The sequence below is a fragment of the Octopus sinensis genome, linkage group LG9 (assembly GCF_006345805.1).
Source record: "Octopus sinensis linkage group LG9, ASM634580v1, whole genome shotgun sequence".
Taxonomy (NCBI): domain Eukaryota; kingdom Metazoa; phylum Mollusca; class Cephalopoda; order Octopoda; family Octopodidae; genus Octopus; species Octopus sinensis.
This window is the reverse complement of record NC_043005.1, coordinates 50,161,003-50,181,002: the sequence shown is the minus strand read 5'-3', so window position 1 is coordinate 50,181,002 and position 20,000 is coordinate 50,161,003. Positions and strand designations below refer to the sequence as shown.

The 20,000-nt window shown below is 35.1% G+C and overlaps 1 protein-coding gene across 2 annotated transcripts in view; it reads left to right on the top strand.

Moving 5' to 3' along the window:
- The window catches only part of LOC115215414 (rho GTPase-activating protein 100F), a 289,874-nt gene that overhangs the window by 92,119 nt on the left and 177,755 nt on the right, over nucleotides 1-20,000 (top strand). The window lies entirely within an intron of this gene.

Here is a 20,000-nt window from a genome sequence, read left to right as displayed (position 1 = left end):
CTTAGAAAATAAGTACTAGGGTTAACAGAACCCTTCAAAGTGGTGCCCCAGCATGGTCACAGTCCAAAGACTGAAACAAGTGGAATGAAGGTAATAAATGAAGGTAAATAAAAGAAGAAAGAGAAGAAGAAAGAGAGGAAGAAAAGAGAAAAAGATGTTTAAAGTTAACATGTTTGTCCATTGGTAATCAATGAAGACAATCATTTTGATTATATGGCACCTGAACAGGGTTATGACCATTCAGGGGACCAGAGAATCATCACCGATCCTGTTTATACTCCAATTTCTATATGCTTGAAGCTACAGGCATATATCCCACAAAGGTGCAATGCCCTGTCCCCCATTACAATGAAAGATCTGCTGTCTGTGGCTCCTAGAAATTTCTACCATCAGTAAACAATGATGGCCATGAACCATGATTGACTATGTAGCACTTCAGCAAGAGATATAGTCACATGGAGCAGCAAAAAACCCCCAATTAATCCCATCTATACTACACCTTTCATGCATCTAGAAAGAAGCAGTTTTTTGTCGTAGTTGTGCAGAATACCCAAACTGCCACAACAAAGCTATTTGACCTCTTAGTTGGGGGGGGGGCGGTCTTTCAAATATGTGTCATGTGGTCTTATTTGCAAGACACAGATACCAGACTAACAGAAGTCGGTGGTGGAGGTAGTGAGGGGGGAGTTCTTATTTTTCTTTTTTTGCATGCACATCAAACCCTCTCTCTCTCCTTGTTCTCACATAATGTCCCCAGTGGTTTGATAAAATCAAGACAAGTGAGTTGTATGAAAATAAAAAAAGATTGCCAAAGTGGCTGAAGGGATCTGCAGATCCCTAAAGCCACTCTGGCAATCTCACTTGGTGTGTTTCCAGGCCATAAAACGTCATTCCAAATGTTTGCCCTGCTTTATGGCTGTTGGCTAGAAGCCCACCAATACCAGTTGCCCCTCTTTGGCCTGTTGCCACTCTTAAAAGCTGTTGCAGTGAAGGTTACTTATTTCTTCCATGCTTCATTTGAATAAAATGAAAGTATGCCTTTGAATATGCACACAAATATTCTATATATATATATATATATATATATATATATATATATATATATATATATATATGTATATATATATATACACACTCAGAATTTGAGGATGCAATATCCATGTAAGGGTTTGTTAAAAATATCTAAACATTGCTTTCAAATAAGTCAAATAAGTTATTTTGTTGCTCAAGACTAAAATACACTCATTTTTCCTGAAGAGATCTAACAATATACAGATTATTGCTTCTTTTAAAGTTATACTAAGTGATGATTCTTAAATATTGTTTTATCGAAACATATATATTGTATGTAGAATACCTTTTGTGGGGATATTTTGGGGGTTATTTTGTTGGTTGAGGCAGTTCCATTTATACTCTTATAGGTACATTGTTGCATCTTTTAATTTGCATTACTTATCCAATTGTAATACAAATAAAATAAACCAAGCATTTAAAAACTTTTCTTCTCCATTTTCTTTTACTGACTTTTTAATATATATATAAATAATTAAAATTTTATATTTTATATATTTTGTATATTATATTAAATATTTTTATTTCTATGTTTTGGTTTATGTTTTTCAGTTTGATTTGCCTAATAGTGGTTTTATCTCTAATTTAATTTATATATATATATATATATATATATATATATGCACACATACACACACACACACACACATACACATACATGCATATATATATTTCTATATAAATATATATATATACATGGAGGTACACGTGGCATAGTTGTTAGGGTATTTGACTCATGATTGTAAGATTGTGGTTTCAATTCCAAGATCAAGCAACACGTGTTCTTGAACAAAACACTTCACTTCATGATGCTCCACTTCACTCAACTGGCAAAAATGAGTAATTTTGTGATGGGCCGGCATTCAATCCAGGGGAGGAATATATACACCACAGAAACTGGCCCTATGAGTCTATATGCCACATGAAGAAACTTTATCTAATACCCACCCCCCACACACACACATGTATGGTGTTGGTGTGTGGTTGAGAAGTTTGCTTCCCAATCACATGGTTTGAAGTCCTCACTGTGTTGCACCTTGGGCAAATGTCTTTGCTACTATAGTTCCAGAACAACCAAAAGCATGTTGAATGTACTTGATAGATGGAAAACTTCAAGAAGCCCATTGTATATATACATATGTGTGTGTGTGCGTGCGTGTGTGTGTGTATGTGTGTGTGTGTGTGTGTGTGTGTTTCCTTGTCTTGACATTGCATGATTGTTGTAAATGAATATCACTCATTTCCAATATTCTGCATAAACATGGGAAAATATTACCTTGCTTGAAGATAAGCAAGGCTTGGACAGCAGGAAAACCAGTGAAAATCTGCCTCGATAAAACTCTGTTCAACCCATGCAGCCATGGAAAAGTGAACGTAAAAACTTCCCTTTGTTAGCTGGCTGTCAACTGGATGATTACTTCTTCGTATGGTGCCAAGAAGTATTGATGCTACCAGAGAATGTATAGATTCTTTTGACCCCTCTGTAGCATTTTTTATGCCCCTTTTTATCCAAACAGCTCTCACACCAGCTGTGTGATGTTATTATTATTATTATTATTATTATTATTATTATTATTATTATTCAGTAGTTTTATTTTTATAGCGTGCTTTCACTTCACTACCGAGCGCAGCTCTGTGTGCCTTGGGTATGTGCTGTGATTTGTTGTGATGCTCTGATGGTTATTGTATGGAAAGTGTTCTGCGTAGGATGTGTGCAGTGCCTAGTAGTGCAATTTTATTATTATTATTATTATTATTATTATTATTATTCAGGTAACTGCCTGGAATTGAACTCGGAATCTTGGTGTTAGTAGCCTACACTCTTAATCACTATGCCCACAGACATATGGCATAGTGGTTAAGAGCACAGGCTACTAACACCAAGATTCCAAGTTTGATTCCAGGCAGTGACCTGAATAATAATAATAATAAAAATAATAATAATAATAATAATAATATAATAATAATAATAATAATAATAGCATCGAAAAATGATATAACACCATAATAATGATGTAACATTGTGACAGTAACATGACACTGTAATGTGAAAATGATGTAGCACTGCAATGATAGTGTAACATTGTGACAGTGATGAAACACTAATGTTGTGATAATGATGTAATACCACAATTATACTGTAACATTGTGACAGTGATGTAACACTAATGTTGTAATAATAGTGTAACACTGCAATGATGATGTAACATTGTAACAATAGTTTAACACAGCAGAGTTATGATAATGGTGTAACACCATAACGACAGTGTAACATTGTCATAGTGTTGTAACACTGTGACACTAGTATCATTTGTAACAATGGTTAAAACAACGGTGTTAGTGTAATACCATAATAGTGTAAGAGTAGTGTAACATTTGCAGCAGTTACGTAACATTATGATAGTAATGTAACATGATGATGGTGTAACATTACAATTATGAGGTAACAACCCTGTGACAGCAGTAAAGAACTCTGACAGTGACATAACACTTGGAGAAAATGTGACTCACTGGTCATTCAAGCAGCTAGAAATAGTAGCCCAAATCTCTCTTCAGTTATCACCTTACCATCTTAAAAACCAGAACTACACATTGAATGTTGTAGTCTGGGGTACATTACGCTAGAAAAATAGAACTGTGTGATCGTGTTTGCAATGTTTTTTTAATCATAGATTCTCGTTAATCAGAGCTGACCTCAGGCCTAAACTACTAAAACAGCAACAACAACAACAATAACAGTAGCAAAAGCAACAACTAATTCCAATTTTCTTCTTCTTCTTCGGTACAATGGCAACTGAAGGAGAAGAAATGTAAAATAAATTTTTTAAAAAAAACAAAGTGTAGAAGAAAAGAAAAGTGTCCAGAACATCAGAGAAAAATAAGGAAGACAGTTATCATTAAGTGAAAGCTTATTATTAGGTATTTACTTCAAAGGAGCATTATCTTTAAATCTTCAGTTATCTAAATATAGGAATTTTTACCAAAAAGTATTTCTAATGATTACCACTAACCAAGAGAGACACATTAAGAATAATTTGAGGTATTTGTTATATATATATATATATATATATATGCATATATATATACATATATATATATATGCACATATATACATGTATATATGCATATGTATATATATATATATATATATATATATATACGCACATATATTTATGTACATATATATACATGCATGTATATATTCATATATATATGTGTGTATACATGCACACACACATATATACACATACACAAACGTATATATATATATATACACACACACACATGCATATATGTATATGCATGTGTGTGTATATATATCTGTTTATGTGTGTGTATATATATATATATATATATATATATATATACACACACACACATATATTTACATGTGTATGTATGAGTGCGTATGGTGTGTGTTTGTGTGTGTGTGTGTGTTTGTGTGCGTGTATTTGTTTATGATTTTGTAGTTGTTGAATTCTGCAGTTTATTTATTTTTCAGTTTTGCTAAGTGTAGTTTTATTATGATATCAATTCTGCATTTGTTTGTCTCAGTTGCCACACTCCTGAGGTGGTTTTATTTCTTCAGTAAAGACTTAGGTGCTAGTGGAGGTGGTGGTATTAATCATGTGTTTATGTATGTGTGAGGAGAAAGATAGAAAGAAAGAGGTTATTGCTGTAAGCTTTGTTCTTGTTTAGCCACAGATCAACCTTGGCCAAGCTGATGAGCTGACCTTTGATGAAAATAATTCCAGTCATGACCATCCCATCTTTTAAGTAATAATGTTATCATCATCATAATCATAATCATTCTCATAATCATGACCCTCTAATATCGGTTTTCCATGCTGTCATGGGTGAGATGATTTGACAGGAGCTGATGAACTAGAAGACTACTCAAAGCTCCACTCTGTCTGCTTTGATATGGTTTCTATAGTTGGATGCCCTTTTTAACACCAACCACTTTACAGAAAGTACAGGTTGCTTTTTACATGGCATCGGTACCAGCAAGATCACTCAATAACTTGCAAGATGAAACCCTTCAACTGAAGGGCGAGAAGTATTTGAGGGAGATGGATTAGTGCCTGGTGATGAGAGATTAAAATATGACAAAGGAGGAGAGACAGATGTCTTACTCTAAAGAAGACACATGGCTACCCCATGTAAGACTACATTATCTAATGTCCTATCTTTCTCTAAAATGGTAAGGAGTGATTTGAGGGGTATTTAGCTTCTATCTTTAATGAGTCAAGCAACCACATCAAAGGTCCCTTTTTCTACACTGTTTTATACTATTGTTTTGGTATGTAAGAAGTAGCTTTACACTGTGTTATTTATGCCTATATCTACAATTTGTTTATATAGACAGGTGTCACCTAACTGGCAGCTGGGCCGGTGGCACATAAACAGCACCCTTCCAACTTTGTGCCTCACAGAGGCAGTGACAAATGATCAAAACCTTTCGTAATATACTGTGCTTGAAGATGGCCAGCTGGCAGGGCAATATGCTTAGCAGGTATTTCGTCAGTCTTTACGTTCTGAGTTCAAATTCCACCGAGGTCGGCTTTGCCTTTCATCCTTTCAGGGTTGATAAATTAAGTACCAGTTGTGTACTGGGTTGATCTAATCGACTGCCCCCCCACCACCACTCCCCCAAAATTTCAGGCCTTGTGCCTAGAGTAGAAAAGAATACACTGTGCTTGAGAAGACCTGTCAAGCCAGGTGAGATTACAGTCATGGCAGATGCTGGTGCTTCGTAATTGGCATTAGTGCCAGTGGCACACAGAGAGCACTCACTACACTCTTGGAGTGCTTGGCATTAGGAAGGGCATCCAGCTGTTGAAACCATACCAAATCAGATTGAAACCTGGTGCAGCTACTCAGCTTACCAGTTTTCAGTCAAACCGTACAACCCATACCAGCATGGAAAACAGACGTCAAATGATGATGTATGTTAGATTTATCTATTTTATCTTTAACTTGTGTCAGTCATTGAACTGTAGCCTTGTTGGGGCACTACTTTGAAGGGCTTAGCCAAACAAATTAATGCCAGTACTTTTTCTTTCAAAGTCTGGTATTTATTCTGTCAGTCTCTTTTGCTTAACTGCTAAGTCACATGTATGTAAACAAACCAATACTGGTGGAAGACAAACACTAAGACAAACATAGATAATAGACATGTTTTATATATATATATATATACACACACACACGCACACACACACATACACACACATATATATAATGTTGCTATTATGTTAAACTGTCATATATCCAAATTTGGCCAAAAGCATTTTTTTCAATATTTAATTTTGCTTGCAATAGCCGTTCTTTTGGTCAAACTATTGTATCTCCAGCTGCTTCAGATATCAAGTTATCAAAAATTGTCAAAGTGTAGTACAACGGTTTTGCTCTGAAATGATGAAATTATTTTTTCGTTTTCTGAAAAAGCAACATTTTGGACTTACGACACTTTTGCATAATATCAACACTATATATAAACAACTGGCTTCTTTCAATTTCTTATTGCTTTATTGCCCACAAAGGGCTAAACATAGAGGAGAAAAACAAGGGCAGATAAAGGGATTAAGTCAATTACATCAACTCCAGTACGTAACTGGTACTTAATTTATCAACCCCAAAAGGATGAAAGGCAAAGTCGACCGTGGCAGAATTTGAACTCAGAACATAACGGCAGACGAAATACCACTAGGCATTTCGCCCAGCATGCTAACATTTCTGCCAGCTCGCCGCCTTTATTTCAATTCTTTCAATTTCTGTCAACCAAATCCCCTCTCAAGGCTTTGGTTGGCCCAAGGTGATAGTAGAAGACTCTTGCCCAAGGTGTCACACAGTGTGACTGAATCCTAAACTATGTGGTTGGGGAGCAAGCTTCTTTCCATAAACCCATGCCGACACTTATTGCTACAATTTTGTTATTTTTGGTGCAATGATATTTGTGTCCATATGCATAGTATTTATTTGTTATACATGGTTCCTTTAAACTTGTAAACTGCAAGTTACATTTAGAAAAGTAATACGCAATGGGAATAATGGCTAGTGAATGCGAAAGGATAATGTAGGATAAAAAAGACTCATTAATTTTGCTGAGAACATGACAACTTCTCTAGTGCTGGTGCCACAATAAAATGTATCCAGAGCACTCTGTAGACTAATGGGCAATAGGAAGAGCATCCAGCAATAGAAACCAAATCATGACATGGCTACCTGACCTGTCTACAATGATGGTAACTCTGAATAAGTTTAGTGATACTGAAGCTGACAATTGGTCTAACCCATGCCTACATAGAACACAGATGTATGATGATGATGGTGGTGGTAGTGATGGCGATGGGTATACTCTTTTTTACTCTTTACTCTTTTACTTGTTTCAGTCATTTGACTGCGGCCATGCTGGAGCACCGCCTTTAATCGAGCAAATCAACCCTGAGACTTATTCTTTTGTAAGCCCAGTACTTATTCTATCGGTCTCTTTTGCCGAACCGCTAAGTGACGGGGACGTAAACACACCAGCATCGGTTGTCAAGCAATGCTAGGGGGACAAACACAGACACACACACATATATATATATATATACATATATACGACGGGCTTCTTTCAGTTTCCGTCTACCAAATCCACTCAGAAGGCATTGGTCGGCCCGGGGCTATAGCAAATGACACTTGCCCAAGATGCCACGCAGTGGGACTGAACCCGGAACTATGTGGCTGGTTAGCAAGCTACTTACCACACAGCCACTCCTGCGCCTATTGTAGATGATGATGATGAGGAGGAGGAGGGGGAGGATAAGGAGGACGGTGGCAGTGGTTGCGGTGGTGGTAGTGGTATAGTTTTAGTTTTCGTTTTAGGAAGTCTGTGCTATTTGTGTCTGTGTTTTTTTTTTTTAAGTTTTTCTTATTTAAGCAGTATGTAATATGAATCTATAACTAAAGTTCCAATGTCTAGGCTGTCTTTCTTTGGCTCAATTTATTATAAATGTCTTTTTATTTTTGATTTTGCTATTTGTCTCTTTTCCATTTTTCTTGTTAATATCATTCATACGGCTTCTGTTTTTAATGTTTTCCTTTCCCAATGAATGAATGCTTTTTTTTTTTTTCCATGTTATTGTAGTTGATATCACTTGCATTATATACATCATAGTAGCACCGCAAAAAGCAATTGTTGTTGTTGTTATTGTAATTGTTGTAGCAGTCGTTATTGCACTTGTGTATTGTTTGTTCTAATAGTAATTGGCAGTTTACAAGTTTAAAAAGAAAAGGGCATAAATATAAAATAATGATATAACCACCACAAACGTAAATGCATAAATTACTTTATATACACAGAATTGCAAAAATAAAAAAAAACACACGTTCATCCATATTATGAACAAAGAAGAATGATTTCCAAAAATATATGTACATCTAAGACAAAGTATAAAACATTTGGAGATTATCTATATTTAATGCTAGTCTGTGTGTCTATACTTTTGTAAATACATAGATACACTCATGCATACATTTATATGTATATATGATATATATATATATACCTATATGTGTGTGTTTGTGTGTGTATATGTATACATATATATATGTGTGTGTGTGTGTGTGTATGTATCCATATATATATATAGTATGTACATATCATATATATATATATGTATATATATATATGTATGTATGTATATATATATGTATGTATGTATATATATATATGTGTGTATGTATATGTATATATATATATGTGTACATATATATATATATGTATATAAATACAGAGGCTGTAATAAGTCTGCATGTGTATGCATACAAGCATACAAAAATCTATTATGTATGAATATGTCTGTATGCAAGTGTGTGTGTGCATATATATGCATGTGTTGTTTCTTGATGCATCAATCCATAATTGTGTCCTTTTGTAGTTTGCAATAGTCAGTGGGGGTAAAATCAAAAGACTGGAGTGTAGGATAAACAGAACTACTTGAGAAATCAATTAGACTGTTAGATCAATGGACAAGACATGTAAATGGTGTGTGTCAATGTTAGATTCCTTAAAAAAAAACATTATATTTATGTGTGTGTGTATACAGATACATGCACACATACATATGCAATATATATATATATATATAGTTGTCTGGATCAACCGAATCTTAGTCAGTCAGTTGATGGGCTCCACTACCTCAAATGTTCTTAAAATTTAAGTCCACATCTTTGTCTATATATCTACCTTCTCTATAATGTTGCCACTTGATATGAAAATTTTTGTATTAATAGAAAACCACTATAATTGGCTGATGAGTGTTCAGCATTTTAAAACTGTTGTAATACTTACAACATTTAATTAAATGATGTAGTACGAAACGATCGTACCAAATTACCGGAGTCATTCTTGTTGCTTATTTTGATTATATATATATATGTATAAATACATTTGTGTTTTCCCCTACCACTACTTGAGAACTTGTCTTGGGTTTTTTTTTCTATCCTTGTAACTTAATGGTTCAGCAAAAAGAAATTGATAGAATAAATGGACACTTTAAACAAATATAATTACTGGAGTCAATTTATTTGACTGATCCCTTCCAGATTGTGCCCCAGACATGGCTCACATCCAACCACCAAAGTTAAGCAATATTGAGCTTACTGAGTATTTAGATGGGTGACACCTTGTGAAACATAAGTGCTATAAACATCTCACTTTTAAGCACAGGCATGGTTGTGTGGTAAGAAACTTGTTTTACAACCACATGGTTCTGGGTTCAGCCTGCATCCCACAAAAAAAAAATAATAATGAATACACACAAAACATTACTGTATCAAAATATCCCCCAACCCAATTGAAGTGTTCACCTAAACCAGCTGTTCAGAACCCCACCTGTGAAGGGCTGTGGCTAGATAGGTCGAAATAATTGTAGTGATCGATAAAAACTCTATATGCCATCTTCTGTCTCTCATTAATCATATATGTGTGTGTGTGTGTGTGTAGTGAGGTAGGTAGATAGATAGATAGATAGGTAGATAGATAGATAGAGAGAGAGAGAGAGAGAGAGATGAGATGAAAGCTAGAAACCCAAAACTTCAAAATTGCTCTCATCACTCTTCTTGTAGAAGTATAATAAATATGTATTTTACAAAAAATATAGAGTGATTCTTCAGTTTAATGTAAAACTGGTTTTTATCATATCTCAATGTAGGAACAAACATTAATGTGTGGTGTGTGTGCATATATAAATGGTTAGAGGTTAACTTTGTTATTGAAAGGTTTTCTAGCAGTAAATCTTTATATATATCTTTTTTCAGGTAATGTATATCATCATCATCATTATCATTGTTTAATGTCCGTTTTCCATGCTAGCATGGGTTGGACGGATCGACCGGGGTCTGGGAAGCCCGGAGGCTGTCCCAAGCTCCAGTCTGATCTGGCAGTGTTTCTACAGCTGGATGCCTTTCCTAACACCAACCACTCCATGAGTGTTGTGGATGCTTTTTACGTGCCACCGGCACAGGTGCCAGGGGAGGCTGACAGTGGCCACAATCGGTTGGTGCTTTTTACATGCCACCGGCACAGAAGCCAGTCAAGGCAGCGCTGGCATCGGCCACATTTGGATGGTGCTTTTACGTGCCACCGGCACAGGTATCACAACTGCAATTTCCAATGAAATTATTCAATGAAGCCTTCTATATCTAAGACAATTGGTTGTAATTTGAAAGATGTTTGACTAGTATTTCTAGCAGGATGAGCCACAAAATAGCAGCTCATTTGTTAGTGTTCATATGTTGCATTATAGATTTTAATAAGTGTGTTTATACTTAGGATTATCATGCAGCTAATCCTAATGGGATTATCGTTTCTGCTCAATTGGTTTTTGGAATACTTTGATACGATATTTTTTGTGTATATTTTTTATGATCTTTTTTGTCGGGGGTGGGATAGCTTTTAATTCATTAAGTGTTCTTTTAAAGATGTTAGAGAGCAGACTAATTATCTTGTATTTAATTACTACTCTTTGTGTTCTGCTACTCAAGTGGACTTTGCTTTCCACATTCCTGTGGTTTCAATGCATCAGCCCTTTTTCATTAAGATGTTAATGTAATTTTAAGGAAAATTTAGTTGCTATTTCTAACAGAATGAGACTACCTGAAAAATAGTAATCAAGAAATGAAATTCAATTATACATGTACTTCAATTTTTGAGGGTCATTAAGAGTCCAATGCTAAAATTAAAAATCAAACTTTTCCTAAAGAAGTCAGCAGAAACAGTAAAGAAGTCAGCTAAAATGCTTTGCAATATTCTATTGCAGTCTTGAAGGCAGCAAACAGGCAGAATCATTGATACGCCAGGTGAAATACTTAGCAGCATGTTGTCTGTCTTTATGTGGACCAGGGTCAACTTTTCTTTTCATCATTTTGGGGTTGACAAAATAAATACCATTTGGGCACTGGGGGTTAATGTAATCGACTTATCCCCAACCCCAAAATTGCAGGCCTTGTGCCAGAATTTGAAATCGGTATTTTATTGCAATCCTAATGAAGTGAGCTGGCAGTACCATAAGTATGCCAGATAAAATGCTTAACAGCATTTCATCCATATTTATGTTCTGAGTTCAAATTCTGCTGAAGTTGACTTTGCCGTTCATCCTTTTGGGGTCAAAAAAATTTGAACTCAGAATGTAAAGTCAGGTGAAATGTGGCTAATCAATTTGCCCAGCATATCAACATTTTTGCCAGCTCACCACCTTATACAGCCATATTATATTGGCTTCAAATTTTGGCACAAGGCCAGTAATTTTAGGGAGGAGATAAGTCGATTTTACATCAACCCCAGTGCTTGACTGGACTGGTAGTTATCTTACCAAATCCTTTTAGGTTCGGAAGGCAAGTTGTCAAGTGATGTTGGGGGTACAAACACAGACACACAAACATATACATACATACATACATACACACAGACACACTCATATATATAAATTAGAAAAAAACCCACCTTTTATCAATTCAATAATGAAAAATTATACCATTTAGAAAAATTACATATTACAGAAAGATTAAATATAAGATAAAACATATAACAATGATTAAGTAATGTGCAAAATAATAAATAAAACGTATATTTATATATATATATATATATATATATTACACACAACAGGCTTCTTTCAGTTTCCGTCTACCAAATCCACTCACAAAACTTTGGTCGGCCGAGACTATAGCGGAAAACACTTACCCAAGGTGCCACACAGTGGGACTGAACCCGGAACCATGTGGTTGGTAAGCAAACTAGTTTCCACAAAGCCACTCCTGTGCCTATGTTATTTATTGATGTTGAGTAGAGTGTTATTTTTTTATATTTTGGCATCCCACTTTGACCCTCATGTGACACTCAAAGAATAAAGTAAAATTAGATAAAAGAAATAAAAGTAAAACGAAGTAAAGTTAACCAATCAAGTACATGAAGTAGATTAATTGTAATCCCAATGAAAGCACAGCTTCCACTCTATGAGATAGCTGACAAAAGTACAGTTTACTTATACAATATACTGTGTACATAGCCAAGTGGTCTTAACATCAAGTGAAAGATCAATGTCAAAATTTATTTACTACTAAGCAACCATATTTGATTTAAAGTCTGCTTCCATAGTTTGTCTTGTATCTGTATATCTGTGTGTGTCTGTGTATGTGTGCGTGTGTGTGTATCTAAGACTAAGTATAGGCTTAATAAGTATGTGGCTATGACTCTTTCTCTTGCTCTGTCTCTCCCTCTGTCTCTCCCTCTCTTCACACACATATATATATAATTATATATATATATATATATAAAAGATAGATAGATAGATAGATAGATAGATAGATAGATAGATAGAGATATTTACATGTGTATATCTGCACACACAAATACATTCATACATATACATGCATATATATATATATTACACACAACAGGCTTCTTTCAGTTTCCGTCTACCAAATCCACTCACAAAACTTTGGTCGGCCGAGACTATAGCGGAAAACACTTACCCAAGGTGCCACACAGTGGGACTGAACCCGGAACCATGTGGTTGGTAAGCAAACTAGTTCCACAAAGCCACTCCTGTGCCTATGTTATTTATTGATGTTGAGTAGAGTGTTATTTTTTTATATTTTGGCATCCCACTTTGACCCTCATGTGACACTCAAAGAATAAAGTAAAATTAGATAAAAGAAATAAAAGTAAAACGAAAGTAAAGTTAACCAATCAAGTACATGAAGTAGATTAATTGTAATCCCAATGAAAGCACAGCTTCCACTCTATGAGATAGCTGACAAAAGTACAGTTTACTTATACAATATACTGTGTACATAGCCAAGTGGTCTTAACATCAAGTGAAAGATCAATGTCAAAATTTATTTACTACTAAGCAACCATATTTGATTTAAAGTCTGCTTCCATAGTTTGTCTTGTATCTGTATATCTGTGTGTGTCTGTGTATGTGTGCGTGTGTGTGTGTCTAAGACTAAGTATAGGCTTAATAAGTATGTGGCTATGACTCTTTCTCTTGCTCTGTCTCTCCCTCTGTCTCTCCCTCTCTTCACACACATATATATATAATTATATATATATATATATAAAAGATAGATAGATAGATAGATAGATAGATAGATAGATAGATAGATAGATAGAGATATTTACATGTGTATATCTGCACACACAAATACATTCATACATATACATGCATATATATATATATACACACACATACATACACAAGAATACCTATATATATATATATATATATACTCACACACACTCAAAAAAAAAAACAGCAACAAGGAATGACAAACTAGGTGTATTAGTTTCATGTTCAGGAAAGATGGAATAGTCTTTGACATTTTGAGTTTATGTTCGTCTATAGAAAGGAATATGTATATCATCATCATCATCATCATCATCATCATCATCATCGTTTTACATCTGCTTTCCATACTGGTATGGATTGGACTGTTTGACTGAGGAGTGCACCAGGCTCATCATCATCATCATCATCTTCATTCAATGTTTGTTTTCCATGGTGACATGGGTCCGACAGTTAGACAGGAGTCTGTAAGGGTAGGGAGCCACACTAGACTCTACTGTCTGTTCTGACATGATTTCTATGGCTGGATGCTCTTCCTAATGGCAACCACTCCACAGAGTGTACTGGGTGCTTTTTATATAGCACCTGCACTGATATCAATTCTGCTGTGGTGAACAGGTATATTTATATACACATATATCTACACATATAAATATATAAATAAACATATATACAGAGTGCGGTGAATAAACTGTCGTCAAAATTATGCAAAAATGAAAATAACATTAACATTTCATTTTAACAGATATATTTACCAAAATTACATAAAAATATCTTGAAATAGTAAAGAGTAAATTTATTCAATAAATTCGCCATTGGCCTCCAGACAACTTCAGAATCTCCTGCAACGCTTCTGGACGGTCTCCTTGTTTAAGTTGGTGAATACTGCTATAATCCTTGCTTTCAGTTCATCTTTGGTGTTACAAGGAGTTTGTTGGTCTTTCACTCAACTGCATCCCACACATAATAATCAAGGGGATTATAGTCAGGGGAGTTAGGTGACCAGATGTTAGGGATGCTGTGGTTGCAGAAATTGTCTGACATCCATGACTGGGTTTCTCCTGCTTGTGTGGAATGGAGCAGAGTGTCCTGTTGCCAGACATAGTGTCTTCCAGCAGCCAGCCATCCTCTTGACTCAGGGCAGCACTACCTCCTCCAGGCATTTGATGTAGGCCTCTGTGTTGAGTCTGAGGTCATGTGGAAAGATGAATGGAGGCATAATGTCACTATCACTAGTAATCACTCCAAACGCCATGATGTTGACTGGATCTTTGATTTTTATCTCTCTTGGTACATATCCTCATATTGCACTGTCCTCAAATTGACACCCAAACACTCTGAAATGTTTGTATTAGAGCATCTGGCATGAATGGTAAGGAGTACAGCATGTCATTTCCAAATTTCTGGCTGAGTGAATTGTGTCTTGGTGCTGTTTTTCTCACAGATGGTACCCAACTGACCCTACTATACTGTATAGTCAACTAAATCAGAAACAATGTGTATGCATGAAATTAAAATTATATATATATATATACATGCATACATACATACATGCATACATACATACATACATACATATATACATATATATATATATATATATATATATATACACACATACATACATCCATACATACACACACACATACACACACGCACATACATTCACATTCTAATCCACAGATACATACTTGATAATTGCATAACTTTTCAAAATACTGAACAGTCAAGCGCCAGATCTATGTAATATTGGTAGGTTAATTACATATACAAATAACTTTAATTTCAACCAATCCGTTTAAGAATTTTTTTTCCTTATTTTCAGTAAAAAAAAAAAATGAGAGAATGAAGCATAAAATTGATCATTTATTTGATATGATATGAATAAAAGTAATTCTGGAAGATTCTGATTGCATGATGAGTTGAAATGATAGAAGTCAATCATTTCATCTGTACAAACAACTTATGTTAAAGGAGTCGAATGTTTTCTAGGTATCATCATTTCTCTCTCTTGCTTGCTCTCCCTCTCTCTCTCTCTTTCTTACTCTCTCTCTCTTTTGCTTGCTCTCCCTCTTCTCTTTCTCTCTTGCTTGCTCACCCTCTTTCTCTCACTCTTTCCCTCACTTGCTCACTCTCTCTTTCTTTAGCATACTTACTCTCTCCCCACCCACCCTCTCTCTCTCTCTCTTGCTTTCTCTTTCTCTTGCTTGTTCTCCCTCTTCTCTCTCTCTTGTTTGCACTCTCTTTCTCTTACCTATTCCCCTCTTTTCTTTCTCTTTCTCTCTCTTTCTTGCTTCTTATGCCTTCTCTTGTTTGCTCTCCTTTTTGCTTGCTCTGTCTGTCTCTCTTTCACCATCTCTCTCTCTCTCTCTTGCTTATTCTCTCCTTCTCTATCTCTCCCTCATTATATCACCTCTCTCTATCTCTTTCTCTCTCGCTCTCTCTCTCACCTCCTCTCTTTCCCTCTAATTTCATCATATATCTTCAGCCATCACTAATCACGAACCTCTATATCCTCTTGTCCTCAACAAAACTTTCTGAAACCAACCAGTATATCCCTAAGGCCCATTATATAACTTCTCATTCAGTGTATTCCCTAGCTTCTTCCTTCTTCCAGTTTATGCAGGTGTCACCAATTACCCCTTAATAAACTGAAATTACCAAGGTTTCAAGGTTCATATTCTGGGGTTATTTTCATCTTAGTTTTAATTAAGTAATAAACAACATCCTACGATATATAACCCTTTGTTGAACATGAAATTTCCGAATGGTTAGTTTTGAAGTAAATGGCAAATCAATACTATTTTGTTATTTTCATTATTAACTAATTACTCTTTGATTGATCCAATTACATTTTTCTTAATCAGCATGACCCTAATTGTTATTATTCAGTAATTAATTCAAAGTGTGTTATGAGAACATATGACTCAAGTAAAGATTGGGTAATTGAAGAATATCAAAGAGAATCGAAAAAGATCAATCAATCGTTCTACCAATATTCATCAATAAAAACAGTTTGGGATTTGGTGTAACGTTTGTAAATTGTGTATACACACACAAAAAAAAAAAACATACTGTATCTTTTATCTTTTGTCTTTTACTGCAGTCATGCTGGAGTACTGCTTTGAAGGGTTTTAGTGGGGCAATTTGACCCTACTACTTATCTTAAACCTGATACTTATTCTATTGATCTCTCATGTTGAACTAAGGGGGATGCAAACAAACCAATACTTTATCAAAATATCTCAAAACCCAATTGAAAGGTACACCTAAATCAGCTGTTCAGTACCCTACCTGTGAAGGGCTGTGGCTAGATAGGTCGAAATAATTGTAGTGATCGATAAAAACTCTATATGCCATCTTCTGTCTCTCATTAATTATATATGTGATTAATGGTGGTGGTGGTGGTGGTGGTTGTGTTGGGGATGGTGGTGATAGTGGTGGGAGAAACACAAACTCAAAGACACACATTGGTATATACTTACATATATATATATATATATATATATATATATATATATATATATATATACACAAAACATTCAAACACTGAGATTTGAAATCAGATGTCACTACTGTTCATATCATCTGTGGATAAATCTTTAAATTGATGATATCACCAGCAGTGACATAGGTGGCTCGCAGGCAAAATTGCATTAAATAGCTATGAATTATAAATTTGCACGAAGCGTAAGGATGCTTAACATGCATCCACCTGCTAGAAATAAGAGCTAAAGTCTTAAATTTATTCTATATATATATATGACTAAGGTGTCATGCACAGGGAGTGAACTCAGAGCAATGTGGTTAATAAGCAAGCTTCTTGTGGAGGTACATGGCTTAGTGATTAGGGTGTTGAATTCATGATCACAAGATTGTGGTTTCAACTCCTGGATCAGGTGACGTGTTGTGTTCTTGAGCAAAACACTTCATTTCAATTTGCTTCAATCCACTCAGCTGGCAAAAATGAGTAATCCTGCGATGGACAAGGTGGGGAATTTATTCATCATGAAACTAGGAAACCAGCTCTTATGAGTCAGCATAACTTGAGAAGGTGACTTGGAGCAAGCTTCTTACCACACAGTTTCATTTTTCTATTAATATGCAATCCATAAATTTGTAACTATCTCAATACCTTGCTACCGCCAATATATTGAATTTTCATAATTTCTCAGTTAGCATGCAAATTCTATTAATGACATACTCTGGGTAATAGCATAATAATTTCAGTCACTTAGGCTAAGAAATAAATGAAAATTGACAAAAATGAGTACATGTATGAATATTAACATGTAAAATATTGGTTTTAAAATCCCTTGGAAGGAAAATAGTTGAGGGGTAGAAAAATGTTGAAGGCTGGTTGTGTAAGCTTTTTAACACAATATTCTACAAGCTATTATTTATAGTTTTTATCTGCCTAGAGTTCTACCTGTGTAAAATTATTAATTTCATATAGAAGTTTCTAAAATTCTTATATATATTTATACATATATACATATGTGTATATGTGTGGTAAGAAGCTTGCTTCCCAACCACATGGTTCTGGGTTCAGTCCCACTGCATGGCCCCTTTGGGCACCTCTCTTCTACTATAGCTTCGGGTTGACCAAAGCCTTGTGAGTGGATTTGGTAGACGAAAACTGAAAGAAGCCCATCGAATGTGTGTGTGTGTGTGTATGTCTGTTTTTGCCACCCCACCATCACTTGACAACTGGTGTTGGTGTGTTTACTTCCCCGTAATTTAGCAGTTCAGCATAAGAGACTGATAGAATAAATACTAGGCTTACAAATAATAAGTCCTGGGGTCGATTAGCTCAACTAAAGGTGGTGCTCCAGCATGGCCGCAGTCAAATAACTGAAACCTGGAAAAGAATAAAAGAATATTTATATATACAGTTATTGTATATTCTGTTAAGAACAAAGTAGAGTACAGTATAAATCTTGTCCACCTTCAGATTTTCCCCTGTGCTATCAAGTAGTAGTATCATACATACTTCCAGTTGTGCATTTGGGCATCTGTTGTGTGTGAATAGATAAATGAAAACATTTGGAGTAAGGCTGGGCATTTATTTTTTATCACTACAATTGCTTCCATGCAGTGTAGTTCTCCAGGCATGCTTGATTATGCAGCTGTTTCTCTGCATTATGAGATCTAGACGTATTTCCTCAAGCGACATGTAAATATTGTCTCTGTAAGCTTGCATTCTCTGCTTCAAGAACATCCTTTCTGTCTGTCATGGCCTGACATATATAATATATGTATATATACATATAAATAAATAAATATATTAATATAATATATATATATATATATATATATACATATATATATATAATATATATATATATATATATATATATATATATTATATATAGGCATAGGAGTGGCTGTGTGGTAAGTAGCCTGCTTACGAACCACATGGTTCCGGGTTCAGTCCCATTGCGTGGCACCTTGGGCAAGTGTCTTCTACTATAGCCTCGGGCCGACCAATGCCTTGTGAGTATATATGCCCGTTGTATATATGTATATATACGTGTGTGTGTGTGTGTGTTTGAGTGTCTGTACTTGTCCCCCCAACATCGCTTGACAACCGATGCTGGTGTGTTTACGTCCCCGTAACTTAGCGGTTCGGCAAAAGAGACCGATAGAAAAAAGTTCTAGGCTTACAATGAATAAGTCCTGGGGTCGATTTGCTCGACTAAAGGCGGTGTTCCAGCATGGCCACAGTCAAATGACTGAAAGAAGTAAAAAAGTAAAGAGTATATATATATATATATATATTATATATATATGTGTGTGTGTATATACATATATATATCCAAAATGTAATTACATGTGGACTGTTCGCAATTTTTCCCTCCTTCTTCCTTTTCTCTTCGACTTTTCTCTGTCTCCTATATAAACATATATATATATAAATATATATATATAGTGTTGTGTAATACTTTCAGATGGAAGAAAATATATTTTGTCAAACTCAATGTCTTTTGCTAAAACACCAAGTGCACGTTCAGTGACTTAAACACATAACCAGGCCACTATGAACTGATAATCCCAGGACTTTGTGTGTGTTTGTGTGTGTGTGGGTGTGTGCATGTGTGTGTGTATTACCTTCTGAGATTTTCCTGAGAAAATTTTAGGGAATAAAGTTTTGTGTATATTGTGGCCAAGAAAGATTTTGTAGTAAAAGAAAATTCTTTTTTAGCTGACCAAGATCTGGGTTTGACCTGTCATTCAGCTCATCAAAATTTTAAGTGATTCTCTCATTATATGTAAAGACCATACCTCAATCTACCTGGAATTACATTTATA